Source organism: Xenopus laevis, chromosome 1L (assembly GCF_017654675.1).
Source record: "Xenopus laevis strain J_2021 chromosome 1L, Xenopus_laevis_v10.1, whole genome shotgun sequence".
Lineage (NCBI taxonomy): Eukaryota > Metazoa > Chordata > Amphibia > Anura > Pipidae > Xenopus > Xenopus laevis.
This window is the reverse complement of record NC_054371.1, coordinates 23,674,422-23,689,446: the sequence shown is the minus strand read 5'-3', so window position 1 is coordinate 23,689,446 and position 15,025 is coordinate 23,674,422. Positions and strand designations below refer to the sequence as shown.

The following is a 15,025-nucleotide window of genomic DNA, read 5'->3' as shown; positions in this document are numbered from 1 at the left end:
GGTGCAAGTTAGCGCCTATGTTAGTAAATGAGCCCTACTGATCCAATTATGATAAAAGTTTAGATACAGGAGGATACGTCATTAATGAAAAGCTAGTGTAGGAGCGTTAAGTGCAGCAAAAAATCATGTCCCTCACAACCCAATACTCCGGTTCTGTCTTGTCTGGGTTTCAGACTTCTCAATAACTGGATAGGAGGGAACCCTACATAAGCAGATGGTAAGTACAGGGCTCATACCACTGTGGTCTGAAGGATTTATTATACAGATAGCTAGAATAAAGCCATAAAGCAAGGCAGTGCTGCTGCTTTAAGAGCAGTAGGAAGCAGACCACTTTATCACACTGCAGGAAGAGATAAGTGACTCTGTTTTACTAAACACCACACATTATCTTCAGGCACCAGTACAAATGTCATTTTCTTTGGTGACAGTGACTATCTAACAGCCTGATTGGGGAAAGAGGTTTTCTTTATGTTCTACTGTTCCTTCCAAGAGGAGATCAGGAGCAACGTTATGTAATACCATTCAGCCATAAACAACAATAGCCCAAACAAACAGCAAATAAGCTCCTGATATATCAGCTTGTTTGGTTTCTACAAACTAATGATACAAAATAATCATATAAACAGTAAGTCACTTCCTAATCCAGCATGTGATTACACATTCTCTTCCCATTTATCCACCTCTTTGCATATAAAAGGTGTTTCCAAGGGGACGTGGGAAGCCTTCGAGCTTGCCTATTTACTGTGGACAACTGTTTATACTTCGTTGTCACACTTAGACCTTGGCAGAAAATAAAGCCGTATATCTAGTCTCTGCACATTAACATAAAGCGGCAACATCGTGACCAGAACCTTCTCTTTTGTGCTTTGGAAAAGTTCTGTGCCATCTGGAACCCTAATTGTTATGGTTCAATATCAGTCGGGGGAAGAAATTCTTGTTCCACGTGTGACTTCCTGCTGAGCAATGCAGGAAGTATGGGTTGCAGAGTGAAACTGTATCCCCCCTCACCAGTCTGAGAAATGAAATCCAGATGTTATAGACTGTAGTTTTTATGGGTGTGACGACCGAGATGTCAACTAAGCTCATCACATGAGGAGATGAGGGACAGGGATTCTTTAGAGACTTCTATAGACATTACTGTGTGACAAGAATCCTTCTGGACCTGATCACTTGGTCTGATTGACTGGTTTGCCCACTGATTTGGCCTCCCAAGTGAGGCCTTGGGGCCAATGATCGGGTTATACTGAAGGCCTACAAGGACCAGTACAACACGGACTTTGTCAACAAGTCAATGTGCAATGTTATTGGGCCGGGTACAGGCAGCTTTAGTCTTGGAGCCCATCTACTGGACAATACTAAGTGTATTTCATAAATAATGGCAATGTGGAGAAAGAACGTCATCATTATTGAACTGGGCCTGGGATGTCATCTAAGCGGGTGCAGTTTCAGAAATCAGGTATGTCCTACCTGCAGCCCCACAGTTGTTGCTAAACTACAACTAACGCCATCCACTCACTACCAGATACAAGTTTCAGTTCAACAAGTGCAGACGGGTTGCAGGTTGTATCCATATATACACAAATCTACTTTCCATCCAATTGTATGTCTCCCTGATGCTGGAGACCCATTCTGTCCCACATTAAAACCAGCCCATGCCCACTATCTTAGGATATGCTAGCTATGTCTGGAAATGGAAAAGAACCATAGCAAGCATGGGTCTGTAGCTTGGGCAGTGCCAGCTGTAGAGTCCAACAAAGAGGCTGCTGGGAGCTGTAGTTTAGTGACATAAGTAGCTGAAGCAAAACAAACATTTCATATTTACAGACATGGTGATAAAATACTATTGTAGGTACATTGTCGATACAAGGCATATTGCTTTCATTGCTTCTTTATACACAAATTTCCAGCACATTGCAGACAATACATAAAGCAAGAGGTTTACCGACAGAGCAGACGTCGGAATGATGTTAAACTACAACTCCCAGAATCCACTAACAGCCAAAGGTTAGACTGTAAGTGAGGAATAGAGACGTACAGGCTGGGCCGTCTCCTGGAGCTGAGTGTGTGTGTGTGTGCCATGACTTGTTATCAGTTGCACAGGCTACAGGAGCGGGACTGATAGTAACAGTCCCTGGTGTAAAGGATAAAAAGCAGTGAGACTGTGTGCAGACAAAATGAAAGAAGAAAGATGATTGGTGTGGAGTGAAGAATAAGCAGAGGGGGCCGTCACCCTACAGCGTACAGTAACATGCTACAGTAAAGATGTGTATCCAGTCCTGCCCCAGCGAGGAGGCCCCATGACATCCAGTTCCCTGAGCCCAGGGGGAGCTGCTGCTGTTACAGACAATCGGTTCTCTCTGGGATCCAGTTACCCAGACAGCATTACACACAAATCCACACCGGCCCACTAGTGAGCAACACTTACCGGCTCAGAACAAGCTTTCCTCGGGCAGCCCTGGCCCAACAGCCACAAGCAGAAGGGAAGTCGCATTTGAAAAGTTCTCTCTCTCCCTCCCAACAATGAACTTTCTTCCCAGTTGACAATAGGAGCCTCCTCCTGCCTCCCCTTCCCCAGCCAGACCTGCAGCCTATCCCCTCCCCAGGCTGCCCTGCTCTCCCCTCCCACCCATTTCCAAGGAGATGGCTGTGTTGTGGCTGAGCCAGGCCGCTGATTGGATAACTTTGAACAGAGCAGTGCACACTACTTGTTGGTAGTGGCAAGCAGCAGTGCAGTGCAACAAAGTAGCAACGGCAGCAGGAAAAACTGTAGCAATGTGTACAGCAGATCAGGGACACACAATTGTTGGATACAATAAATAACATTTGCCACTAGAAGCACAAAAGGGGCGGTATTTAGTGTCTCAGAGTGAGACATTCTTTCACATGTTTATGTGGTGGTGCAGACCTCTAAACCAGAAATATAACTTTATTTTCTCTGCCAAAGCCTGAAAGTGAGCAGTAAATAAAAACAGATGTCTGTCACAGTGAATAGGTCCGACAGCTTCCTGTGTCCCCTAGGAAACGGCTCTCATATGCAAGTGGTGCTCATGTAAACAAATGCACTGACTCAATCACTTCCCCAGGGCCCTATTGCTTAATGAGGCTACAGTGATAATGTCATTGCTGCTTTTTATTAATTACCTTTCTATTTAGGACCCCTTCTATTCTATATATTCCGATCTCTCATTCAAGCCACCACACTGTCTGGTTGCTAGGGTCAATTGCACCCTAAGCAACTACATAGCTGCTGAAATTCCAAACTGAGTAGCTGCTGAGCAAAAAAAAACTAAATAAAAAATTTAAATTGAAGATCAGCTGCAAATTGTCTCGGAATATCACTGTCTGCATTATACTAAAATTGAAGCTAAATTGTAGCAACCTAGTTATGGCAGGGCTACTTCACAGTTGCACCCTTTGAACCCCACAGATTACTATAGGTCCATATTACCTAAATCTAAATTTTGAAAGGGGTGGTTCACCTTTAATTTAACTTTTAGAATGTTATAGAATGGCTAATGCTAAGCAAAGTTTCAATTGGTCTTCATTGATTATATTTTACCGTTTTTTAATGATTTGCCTTCTTCTGACTCCAGCTTTTAAATGGCAGGGGTCACTGATCCCATCTAAAAACAAATACAGGTATGGGACCTGTTATTCAGAATGCTTAGGACCTGGGGTATTTCGGATACCGGATCTTTCCATGATCTTCATACTTCATAAATCTACTAGAAAATCATATAGCCAATAGTCTGGTTTTGCTTCCAATAAGGATTAATTATATCTTAGTTTGGATGAAGTACAAGCTACTGTTATATTATTACAGAGAAAAGGAAATAATTTTTAAAAAATTGATTATTTGGATAAAATACAGTCTATGGAAGATGTCATATCTGGATAACAGGTTTCGGGATAACGTATCCTATACCTGTACTCTGTAAGGCTACAAATGTATTGTTTTTGCTACTTCTTATTACTCATCTTTCTATTCAGGCCTCTCTTATTTATATTCCAGTCTCTTATTCAAATCAATGCATGGTTGCTAGGGTCATTTGGACCCTAGCAACCAGATTGCTGCAATTTCAAACTGGAGAGCTGCTGAATTAAAAGCTACATAACTCAAAAACCACAAACAATATAAAATGAATCCCAGTTACAAATTGTCTCAGAATATCACTCTCAGATAGGCAGTTTATTAACAGTTTAACATAAACAACACAGAGATGCTTGTGGCACTGGAAATGGCATTAGCATGAGATTCAAGTATGTGTTAAAGGGGTGGTTCATTTTTAAGGCTACTTTTGCTATGTTATAGAACAGCCAATTCTAAGCAATTTTCACTTGGTTTTCATTATTTATTTTTTATAATTTTATAATTATTTGCCTTTTTCTTCTGACTTTTTGCAGCTTTTAAATGGGCGTCGCTGTCCCCTTCTAAAAAGCTAATGCTCTGTAAGGCTACAAATGTATAGTTATTGCTAATTTTTATTGCTTATTTGTATTACTCATTTTTGTATTCAGTCCCTCTCCTATTCATATTCCAGTCTCTTATTTAAATCAATTCATGGTTGCTAGGGTAATTTGGACCCTAGCTACCCTATTGCTTAAAATGCAAATTGAAGAGCTGCAGAATAAAAATCTAAATAACTTAAAAACCTTAAATAATAAAAATTGAAAGCCAATTGCAAATTGTCTCAGAATATCACTCTCTACATCATACTAACAGTTATCTCAAAGGTGAACAACCCCTTTAATCCATGGGCTCCCTTTTGTATGTGTGCCCTGTATTTTGCACCTAGCTTCGTATTTAGCAAGACCAGCGTTTGATGCACAGAGACAGCACCGGAAAGCCATTGTTAATCTAGATTCATTTTGCTTAGGTTAGACAGTGCTGAAGAGCTTACTATCTTTTCAAACCTGCATCTCTGTCATCTCCACAGGGTTGCCCTGGTCTGTCTGAACTGACTGGGAAATTCTTTCTTATTCAATTCCTCCAGGGCAGCCATCAACAATCATTGGTTCACATTCTACAAAGTTAGCAGGGCCCCCCCCCCCCAGTGGACCCCAGTTATTAGCAGTTGGTCACCTGGGACCCTGCCAAGTAGAATGCAAAAAAATTCCCCATGCATGCATGCCACATTCCCAATCCACCCTGATCATTCCCTGTTATACTATACACCCTCCATGACCCACCCCAGCCCAGGATCTGTTGGTGTCCCAAAGGGGTGGAGTGAGCGGAGGGTCAGGTGGGCCCAAGACGCATCTGGATCACTTTAATGACAACAGACCCTGTGGCTGCTGAGAAACCCAGAACAATGTAAAGGGGCCCAATAGGTCACTGATTGACTGATAAGCAGTTTCAATATGTTTATAAAAATGAAAAAAAAAATCACAAAGTTAAGGGGACCCTAAATGGTTTTGCTGTGGGGCCCAATAATGTCTAGTTATGCCACTTACATCATATAAAAGACATCAAATGAAATAGCTGGGTGCTTGAAACAAATATTTTACCTTTCACAGGTAAGAGCAGAATTTGTCTTCTCTGTCTTCTTGTTACTGTGCCAGGAGAGGGAGGAGCCTTAGTCCCTCAGGAAGAAGGGGGTGAAGCTCCACCCCTTGATCTGAGCAGGAAGGAAGTCTACAGGGGGGCAGGAGCAACAGAGAGGGAGGGTTAGGTGCAGGAGGCCTGAGCTCAGTGCATGTGAAAGGTAAAGATGGAAGCAAAGCATGCTCTTCTCAGGGTGCAGAAGGAAAGGGTGGGAGTTCTTATCAGAACCTGTACTGGAAATATCTGCTCTCACCAAAAAGGGAAATAACTGCAAGACTTCCTAACATATGTGAACTGGTAACTGGGGAAGAATTGTATCTCTTCAAATCAAATTTGGGAGACTTTATTTACTTTTTACACTCCCACAGCTTTATATGCAAATCTGTACTCCCGGTTACCACCACTACACTTTGGGCCGCTCTTGCCTCCATTAAAGTGATACTGACACTAAAAAACTACTTTATAAAATATGAATGTACATAAAAAGTTACCTATAGGTCATGTCGATTGTTTTTTGCTGAGAGGTTTGTTTATCTAAGTTATTGTTAGTTGAAGTTTCTAAACCTGACTGTTTTACCAACCTGACTATCACATCTCAGCCTGTCAGTTAGAGTGTCTAATGCTAACGGACTCCTGCTGCACAAATATGGCAGCCCCCTCATACAGGAACATGGGGCATCAGACAGTTAAAGTAAAAGCATTGTGCAAATACTTTATGGCAAAGTTATAAGTTGCTTTCAAACGCATTATATTATGATAGATGTAAAAATGACTTTAATTACTGGTGTCAGTATATCTTTAAGAGCTGAATTTTCGCATTGTTTAAACAAAAATTTGCCTCTGCAGGGCTGTTTTTTAACCAGGATACCAGGGCAAGGATTCCATTGGTGGGCACACATCTGCAAGAGATTTGTAACAGGAATACCTTCAATCAGTTGGCATTGAGTTTCATTAAGCAAATGACAAAGAAATGCCTGTGCTTAGTGGTGGAGACATGTGGGTTCAGGGAGGCACACCTAGACCTCAACAACTATGGGAGTGGATAAACACACATAATGGGGACACCAAAAGACAACAAAATATACCAGATTTTTATTCTAGGTCCGCTAGGAATATATATATAAATCAATAGAAAATTAAAGTAAAAACATTTAAATAAATGAAATGGATTATGTTGTAAAACATATACCAGTTGAAAACTCTGAACTGATCTGCCACTTTAAGAAATTCAGTTGAAGTTTACGCTTTTTGGTTTCCAAGGAGACGGGATGAGAACAGGTGGCACCTGTGTGTTCTACTCTTATATGGAGCGTAGGCCCCACAGTGAGTTACTGCTTGCACTCTACAGGGGAAACAACAATTCCAAGCTGTTAGGAGCTGCTGTATTCACAGTGGACGGTGTATCGTTTCCAGTATTTTCATAAAGGAGAAACAAACCCTTCCCCCTACCCTACATAGGCCCCCCCAACCTAACTGCCCCCCGGGGGGCAAATGCCCCTAACTCTTTACTTACCCCTCGGTGCAGATTCTGTCTAGCAGAAGTCATGGGCGACATTTTTAGTGGTTTCGGTAATATTCGGAATGCGATCGACGATTCAGAAATTTTTGTAAGTTTCGGCGCATGTGCAGTTGTCCCGAAACAGAAAATTGCTCCAACTGCGCATGCGCCACTTCACTGATCTCATTCCCAAGATTACCGAAGAGAAGAAGATGGCGCCGCAAACTCCGCTGGACAGAATCTGCACAGAGGGGTAAGTAAAGAGTTAGGGGCATTTGCCCGGGGTAACACTTAGGCTGGGGGGTCTATGTAGGGTAGGATTTTTTTTTATTAAGGGTTTGTTTCTCTTTTAAGGGGGGACCTGTAAGATTGTAAGCTCTTGTGAGCAGTGCCCCTCCATTTTTATTCTGACACCTGCATTTGTTGGAAGACCTGTATAAAGAACTGTGCAGATCGAAGTAACTTGCTGGTACAATATAAATAGATGATGATGGTGATATTAAAGGGCCAGTCACTATAACATTATATACAGTAATACAGTGCTAATTGCAGCTATCTCCCACCTATATTTAAAGTCAGTCACTTTCAGTTGTATTGAACTATTTTCCTGTCTCATTTTCAGCTCACATGGCCGTGGAATCCGTGAAAGAGAATCCTGAGCCGAGTTCATCACTAATTCACTGGGAATCGTGTTACAGCGTCTGTGGCATTTGAAGCGCAGCACAGCACTACAGCTGGGAGGCATTCTATCCTCATAAAACTATCTTAAGGTATTCTGTTTTCTCAAGAACTGTAAAATAAAAGTGCCATCATAAAGGATACCTCCACCTAAAAACTGAAAGACAGCACACTATTTTATTGATTATCAAGTTATTTATAAAGGTAATTGCTGTTGCAAGCTGTGCTGATCTTGCTTTTATATTCTTGGCCCTGCTGGTTCTCACTACTGAAACAATGTAGCAGAAGCCAGCTGGTTATCAGACCTGGAGAAGAACTGACTTCTGTTCACCTTTAAATGAATTTAATTTTAGAACAATGTAGAGTGCTATTCTGTGACAGTTTGCAATTGGTTTTCATTTGTGTTTTTTAAATTATTTAAATTCAGCAGCTCACTACTCTGTAGTGACAGCTATCTGATTGCTAGGGGTGAAATTAACCTAGCAACCCTCTTTGTTTGAAAGAGAGAAGTATATGAATAAAGTAGTGTCTAAATGGAAATAGAAGTAATACAAGATACAAATAACAACACTATTGTAGCCTCACATAGCAATAGTTTTTTTGATGCTGGGGTCAGTGACCCCCATTTGAATGCTCAAAAGAAGATTTAAAAACTACCGTATAAAAAAAAAATTAAAATGAAGGCCGATTGGAAAATTGCTTAGAATAGGCAATTCTACAACATAGTAAACATTAAAGGAACAGTAACACTAAAAAATGAAAGTCTTTTAATGTAATGAAACAATAATGTACTGTTGTATATTTCATAGAAACAAGCTGCTGTGTAGCCATGGGGGCAGCCATTCAAGCACAGGATACACAGTAGATAACAGATAAGTACTACTATAGTTAATATAAACAAGCTGCTGTGTAGCCATGGGGGCAGCCATTCAAGCACAGGATATACAGTAGATAACAGATAAATACTACTATAGTTTATATAAACAAGCTGCTGTCCATTCAAGCACAGGATACACAGTAGATAACAGATAAGTACTACTATAGTTTATATAAACAAGCTGCTGTGTAGCCATGGGGGCAGCCATTCAAGCACAGGATACACAGTAGATAACAGATAAGTACTACTATAGTTTATATAAACAAGCTGCTGTGTAGCCATGGGGGCAGCCATTCAAGCACAGGATACACAGTAGATAACAGATAAGTACTACTATAGTTTATATAAACAAGCTGCTGTGTAGCCATGGGGGCAGCCATTCAAGCACAGGATACACAGTAGATAACAGATACGTACTACTATAGTTTATATAAACAAGCTGCTGTGTAGCCATGGGGGCAGCCATTCAAGCACAGGATATACAGTAGATAACAGATAAATACTACTATAGTTTATATAAACAAGCTGCTGTCCATTCAAGCACAGGATACACAGTAGATAACAGATAAGTACTACTATAGTTTATATAAACAAGCTGCTGTGTAGCCATGGGGGCAGCCATTCAAGCACAGGATACACAGTAGATAACAGATAAGTACTACTATAGTTTATATAAACAAGCTGCTGTGTAGCCATGGGGGCAGCCATTCAAGCACAGGATACACAGTAGATAACAGATAAGTACTACTATAGTTTATATAAACAAGCTGCTGTGTAGCCATGGGGGCAGCCATTCAAGCACAGGATACACAGTAGATAACAGATACGTACTACTATAATTTATATAATTTATATTAGGGATGCACCGAATCCACTATTTTGGATTCGGCCGAACCCCCGAATCCTTCACGAATTCGGCCGAATACCGAACCGAATCCGAACCCAAATTTGCATATGCTAATTAGAGGTAGGAAGGGGAAAACATTTTTTACTTCATTGTTTTGTGACAAAAAGTCACGTGATTTCCCTCCTGCCCCTAATTTGCATATGCAAATTAGGAGTCCGGTTCGGCTGGGCAGAAGGATTCGGCCGAATCCGAATCCTGCTGAAAAAGGCCGAATCCTGGCCGAATCCCGAACCGAATCCTGGATTCGGTGCATCCCTAATTTATATAAACAAATATTTATATAAACAAGCTGCTGTGTAGCCATGGGGGTAGCCATTCAAAGCAGAAAAAAAGAAAAAGCACAGGATACACAGCATATAATGAAAACAACTCTGTAGTATACAATGAGATTATTCAGAACGTATCTGTGTACCCTTTGTTTAAATGGTTGCCCCCATGGCTACACAGCAGCTTGTTTATATCAACTATAGTTGTTTTTCTGACGCAAACACAACATTTTTACCAGTGCAAAGCAGCAGTATATTATATTGCAGTATATTATATTGCAGTATATTATATTGCCATTCTTTTAATATCCTTTCAATTTTTGATGTTACTGTTCCTTTAACCGGAAGGTGAACCAGAGAACAGCAAAGAACAAACAAAAACTCCTTCCAGTGCAAATTCAGTTTTCTGCTCACTGACTTCATGAGTTATATATATAGTGATGAGCAAAACGAGTGCGTTTTGGACTTTTTCCTCCAACCATACAAAATTTTGTTGAAATGCATTGGAGTCAATGGGAAGCCTATGTTATATTGTGATTTCTCTACATTGTTAGAGTCCATTCTGCTACATAGGGTATCTCATAGGATAAAATGGTGCCAATTTCTTCCAAACACGCCGGCACCTGGACAGCATCTTGGATAGACAGGGGTTGGAAAATAATAATGACATCTGCCGTTTATTTTGGGGGAGGGGGTTTCAGGTGCAACAGGTTTTTGTTTTTTCAGAAAAACAGATGGTGTGGGGAAATTCTAGTGCAGATTCACTGGCATTTTAATAGCAGGTGAAACAGTGAAATTCACTGCGAAACTGTATTGGGCTATAAATAACTAATCCTTAGTTGTATAATATATGTCTCCCTAAATATTTCTATACTTCATTTTGTACCCATATCCAGAACATCCTTAGGGCTCTTACACACGGCCGTTCCGACCTGCGCTCCCCTGCGTTCCGTTTTTTGGCGTTCAGCCGCAGGGGAGCGCAGGAATAGACGCAAGTCATTATTTGAAATGGGGCTGTACTCACTCAGGCGCGTGTAGGCGCCGAACGCAGGTTCAGACGCAACATGCTGCATTTTACCTGCGTTCGGCGCCTACACGCGCCTGAGTGAGTACAGCCCCATTTCAAATAATGACATGCGTCTATTCCTGCGCTCCCCTGCGGCTGAACGCCAAAAAACGGAACGCAGGGGAGCGCAGGTCAGAACGGCCGTGTGTAAGAGCCCTTATTCAGCAGCAGAATCTCTCCAGCCTCTTTCATGTTAAGTGTTCTATAACCTTCTTATTTAGCTCTCCAGCCTGATTGCTAGAAATCTGCTGCTGCTGCTCATAGATTGTCTCAGATGCCCTTGTGCTATGTTCTTTGTTCTCATTGGTTCCTTAAAAGAGTGGTTCACCTTTAAGTTAACTGTTAGTATGTTATAGAATAGCTAATTATAAGCAACTTTTCAGTAGGTCTTCTTTTTTTCTCTGTTATAGTTTTTGAATTATTCCTCTGACTCTTTCCAGCTTTCAAATGGGGGTCACTGACCCCATCTAAAAAACAGGCTGCCCAAGGGCTCATACACACAGGAGGTTTTTCCTGCACTCCCCTGCCTTGCGATTTCTTCCGTTCAGCCGCAGGGAAGTGCAGGAGTAGACACAGTCAATTATTTTAAAGGGGGCTGTTTTCACACAGACGCATGTATGCACCGAACGCAGGTGAAATGTAACATGCTGCATCCCACCTGCGTTTGCCGCTTACATGCGTCTATGTGAGTACAGCTCCCTTCAAAATAATTGACTGCGTCTACTCCTGCTCTCCCCTGCGGCTGAACGGAAGAAAGCGAAACGCAGGAAAAACCGCCCATGTGTAAGGCTATTACTAATCTTTCTATTCAGGCACTTTCCTACACTCTTATTCAAATCAATGCATGGTTGCTATGGTAATTCGGACCCTAGCAACCAAGTGGCTGAAATAACAATAAAAAACAATTGCAAATTGTCTCAGAATATTACTCTCTATATCATACTAAAAGTTAATTTAAAGGTGAACAACCCCTTTAAACCAAAGTTTTTGGGGACAAGGGCAAGAGCGCCTTCCATTTTTTACTAAACCCCCACCATTCTACCACTGTAATTTGGACTTTCCTGCATTCTGGGGTTCCAGCCACGCTGCAATACTCGGGGCCCCCAAGATCTTTAACTAGAACAGTACAGGATCATGGGAGTTGTAGTTCAGAAACCGGTAGTAAGCCAAGACTAGCTTTCCCTAGTGAAAAAATAAACTGGAGACCCGGAAACATATTCCATAATATCAAGTGTATTTACATTCTTTGCTTATGCGCTTTGAACAGCAGGGGGAGCCCCACCTTTATTCCCAGCCATGTAGAACTCAAGCAGCTTTGTTTATGATGATCCCATTAGCCCAGACCACACTGAGCATGTGCACAGTCTTAGTCTTGCAAAGATGTATAACAAAGTTACAAGATGGTGACCCTGTAGCCAACTTTGAAAGCATAAATTATTTGTTTGATTAGGCTTGTGGTGCAGTATGTTCATGTTTATATTTAGTATACAAAATACAGCATTTCTAGCCTTATTCTATTTTAGACTTTACATGCCCTTTAAGCTGGTTTCTGGCAGGCAGACAACTAACACAGATTATGATTGGGCGCTGCAATCAGCAGGTTCCTACTGAAAATCACTGGAGAGTTTGGGAGGGGTGGGATTGGATGTATAAGAACAGCCTTGCTGTAATCCTATTGGCCCATGTCTGGTCCCTTTGGAGGGCCTACCTGACTGATATCTGATGATCAGCTCCTTTGGGTGAGGACCCTGGTCTCCATAGGCCTGCTGTTTTGTTATTATTGTTGGCCCAGCAACAGGGCGGCCAAATCGGACAGAAATCTGCTCATATAGAAACCTTGCCAAATGATTTATGGAAGTATATTTGCTTGCATCAGTATTTATATGTGTTTTAATGCTAATTATTTTTTTTTTATGTTTTATAAAGAGCAAACACTTTGATCTCCATGTTTGCAAGCCTTCTGTGATTTTGGCAAATTGGCATTTTTCCCTATGTCACAATTTAAGGCTTAGAATCTGTACTCATTTGAGTTGTGGGGGCTATATATATATATATATATATATATATATATATATATATATATATATATATATATATATATATATATATATATATATATATATACAGGTATGAGATCCATTTTCTGGAAACTCGTTATCTAGAAAACACTGAGTTACAGGAAGGCCGTCTGCCATAGACTTCATTTTAATCAAGTAATTAAAAATTTTAAAAACAATTTCCTCTCTTTTATAATAAAACTGTACCTTGTACTTTATTCCATCTAAGATATAATTAATACTTATTGGAGGCAAAACAAGCCTGTTGGATTTATTAATATTTAAATTATGTTTAGAAGATCCAAATTACAGAAAGGCCCCTTATCCAGCAAACCCCAGGTTCCATGCATGCCCGGATGTCCTTCTTTGGTACCCCTATGCCGCCAGGTCGTAGCATCTGCTGCTTTCGCGTGCACCAATATCCCTTCCTGCGAGTGCACGCACATGGACCCGATTGCTGCCCCTGAATTTTTCTTCCCTGGGCCTTTGTGGCCTCCGCACAAACCGGGCCTGGTCTCGAGCATTCGGGATAACAGATCCCATACCTGTAATATAAATGCAACCAAGTGTAGTGTAGGGCATTTCCTTGCCTTTAAATCTGATTTCTTGTCCATACATTGATAAACATGAATACCTATAGATTTGATATGTGGTGTTATTTAAAGGTCACCTCATAAATAAGTAAACTCCTGCTACTGTAAATTTATAGGATTGTCACCCCAAAACAACATGAGTGAATTTCCCTAAAGGGAGCAGGATGGAGTTATTGTGCATATGGTTGGCACTGACATTATTCTGCCATGTGTTCAATATACATGAGGCTGCCACTGTGTTTATCCTGCCATGTGTTCTGGGTTATTACACATGGATTTAACCCTGGGATAGTATAAAGCAGTGATCCCCAACCAGGGGCTCATGAGAAATATGTTGCTCCCCAACCCCATTGGATGTTGCCCCCAGCAGTGCTGGGCCTAGTGGACCAGGCGCCCTAGACGACCTGGCCCGCCACCACTCTCCCTCTCCCCACCCCCGTGCTATGTGCGGGTTTGCCCCCGAACTGAGTGTGTGCACGTGCCAGAGTGGAGGGGAGGGAGGCGGGAGAGAGCGCTGGGGGTTAGGGGAGGGAGGCGGGAGAGAGCCCGGAGCGGAGGGAGGCGGGAGAGAGCGCTGGAGGTTAGGGAAGGGAGGCGGGAGAGAGCGCTGGAGGTTAGGGGAGGGAGGCGGAAGAGATCGCCGGAGGGGAGGGAGGCGGAAGACAGCGCTGGAGGTTAGGGGAGGGTAGCAGGAGAGAGCGCCGGAGGGGAGGGAGGTGGGAGAGAGCGCTGGAGGTTAGGGGACGGAGCCGGGAGAGAGTGCTGGAGGGGAGGGAGGGGGGAAAGAGCGCTGGAGGGAAGGTAGGAAGGGGAGAGCAGTGAACATGGGGTAGGCAGAAGACAAGTACCTGCCCAGCTCCCTCCTTTTATTGCGCCCTAGGCAGGTGCCTCTTCTGCCTACCCCATGTTCCGGGCCTGGCCCCCAGTGGCATCAAAGCAGGTGCTTATTTTTGAATTCCAGGCAAGTTTTGTATAAAAACCAGGTGTACTGCCAAACAGACCCTCCTGTAGGCTGCTAGTCCACACAGCGGCTACCAATAGCCAATCACAGCACTTATTTAGCACCCCCAGGAATATTTTGCACCCTTGGTATAAAGGAATCTGTGTATGATGTGTCTTTCATGACTGTCCAGCAGGATGGATGGCAGCACATTAGTTCAATATAGTTAGTTCCAATTGCTCATTGTGCTTATCTGACTGACACTGAGCATTGCCTGTGTGATTAATATGGTCAGTGCTGTAATTCATTAATAGAGGTGAGTATTATAGCTGCATGCTGCCCCAGCAATGACACACCATCACTCCCTGTATTACTCGAAAAACTACAACTGAGCCAAGATCAGCCTGATATTGATCAATAGTTTGAATCCGAATATACACCATCTAAAACTTGTCGAAGTCTTGTAGAAGTCAATGGCAGAGGTCCCTTGGACCATTTGAAGATGTCAATAGCCTTCATGATGTTCAAGGTTTTTTTTTTTTTGGAGGGTTTTGCCGGAAAACTCGATCAATTCGAGCGATTCCAGTTGTTAACCCTG

At 42.1% G+C, this 15,025-nt stretch overlaps 1 protein-coding gene and 1 long non-coding RNA gene across 6 annotated transcripts in view; one reads left to right on the top strand and one right to left on the bottom strand.

Annotated features, from left to right (window-relative positions):
• Positions 1–5,663, bottom strand: part of rgs12.L (regulator of G-protein signaling 12 L homeolog) — a 104,826-nt gene extending 99,163 nt beyond the window's left edge. For 4 of the 5 annotated variants that reach the window (XR_005966503.1, XR_005966504.1, XR_005966502.1 and 1 more), the window contains exon 1: positions 2,426–2,580. The gene's annotated coding sequence lies outside the window, so the exon portion shown is untranslated. Of the gene's footprint in view, positions 1–2,425; positions 2,581–5,508 lie in introns of those variants that run through there. The other variant, XM_018228333.2, reaches the window with a different exon arrangement.
• Positions 5,575–15,025, top strand: part of LOC108697893 — an 18,002-nt gene continuing 8,551 nt past the window's right edge. The window contains exons 1-2 of the long non-coding RNA XR_001932500.2: positions 5,575–5,705; positions 7,666–7,813. This is a non-coding gene — a long non-coding RNA (uncharacterized LOC108697893). The remainder of the gene's footprint in view (positions 5,706–7,665; positions 7,814–15,025) is intronic.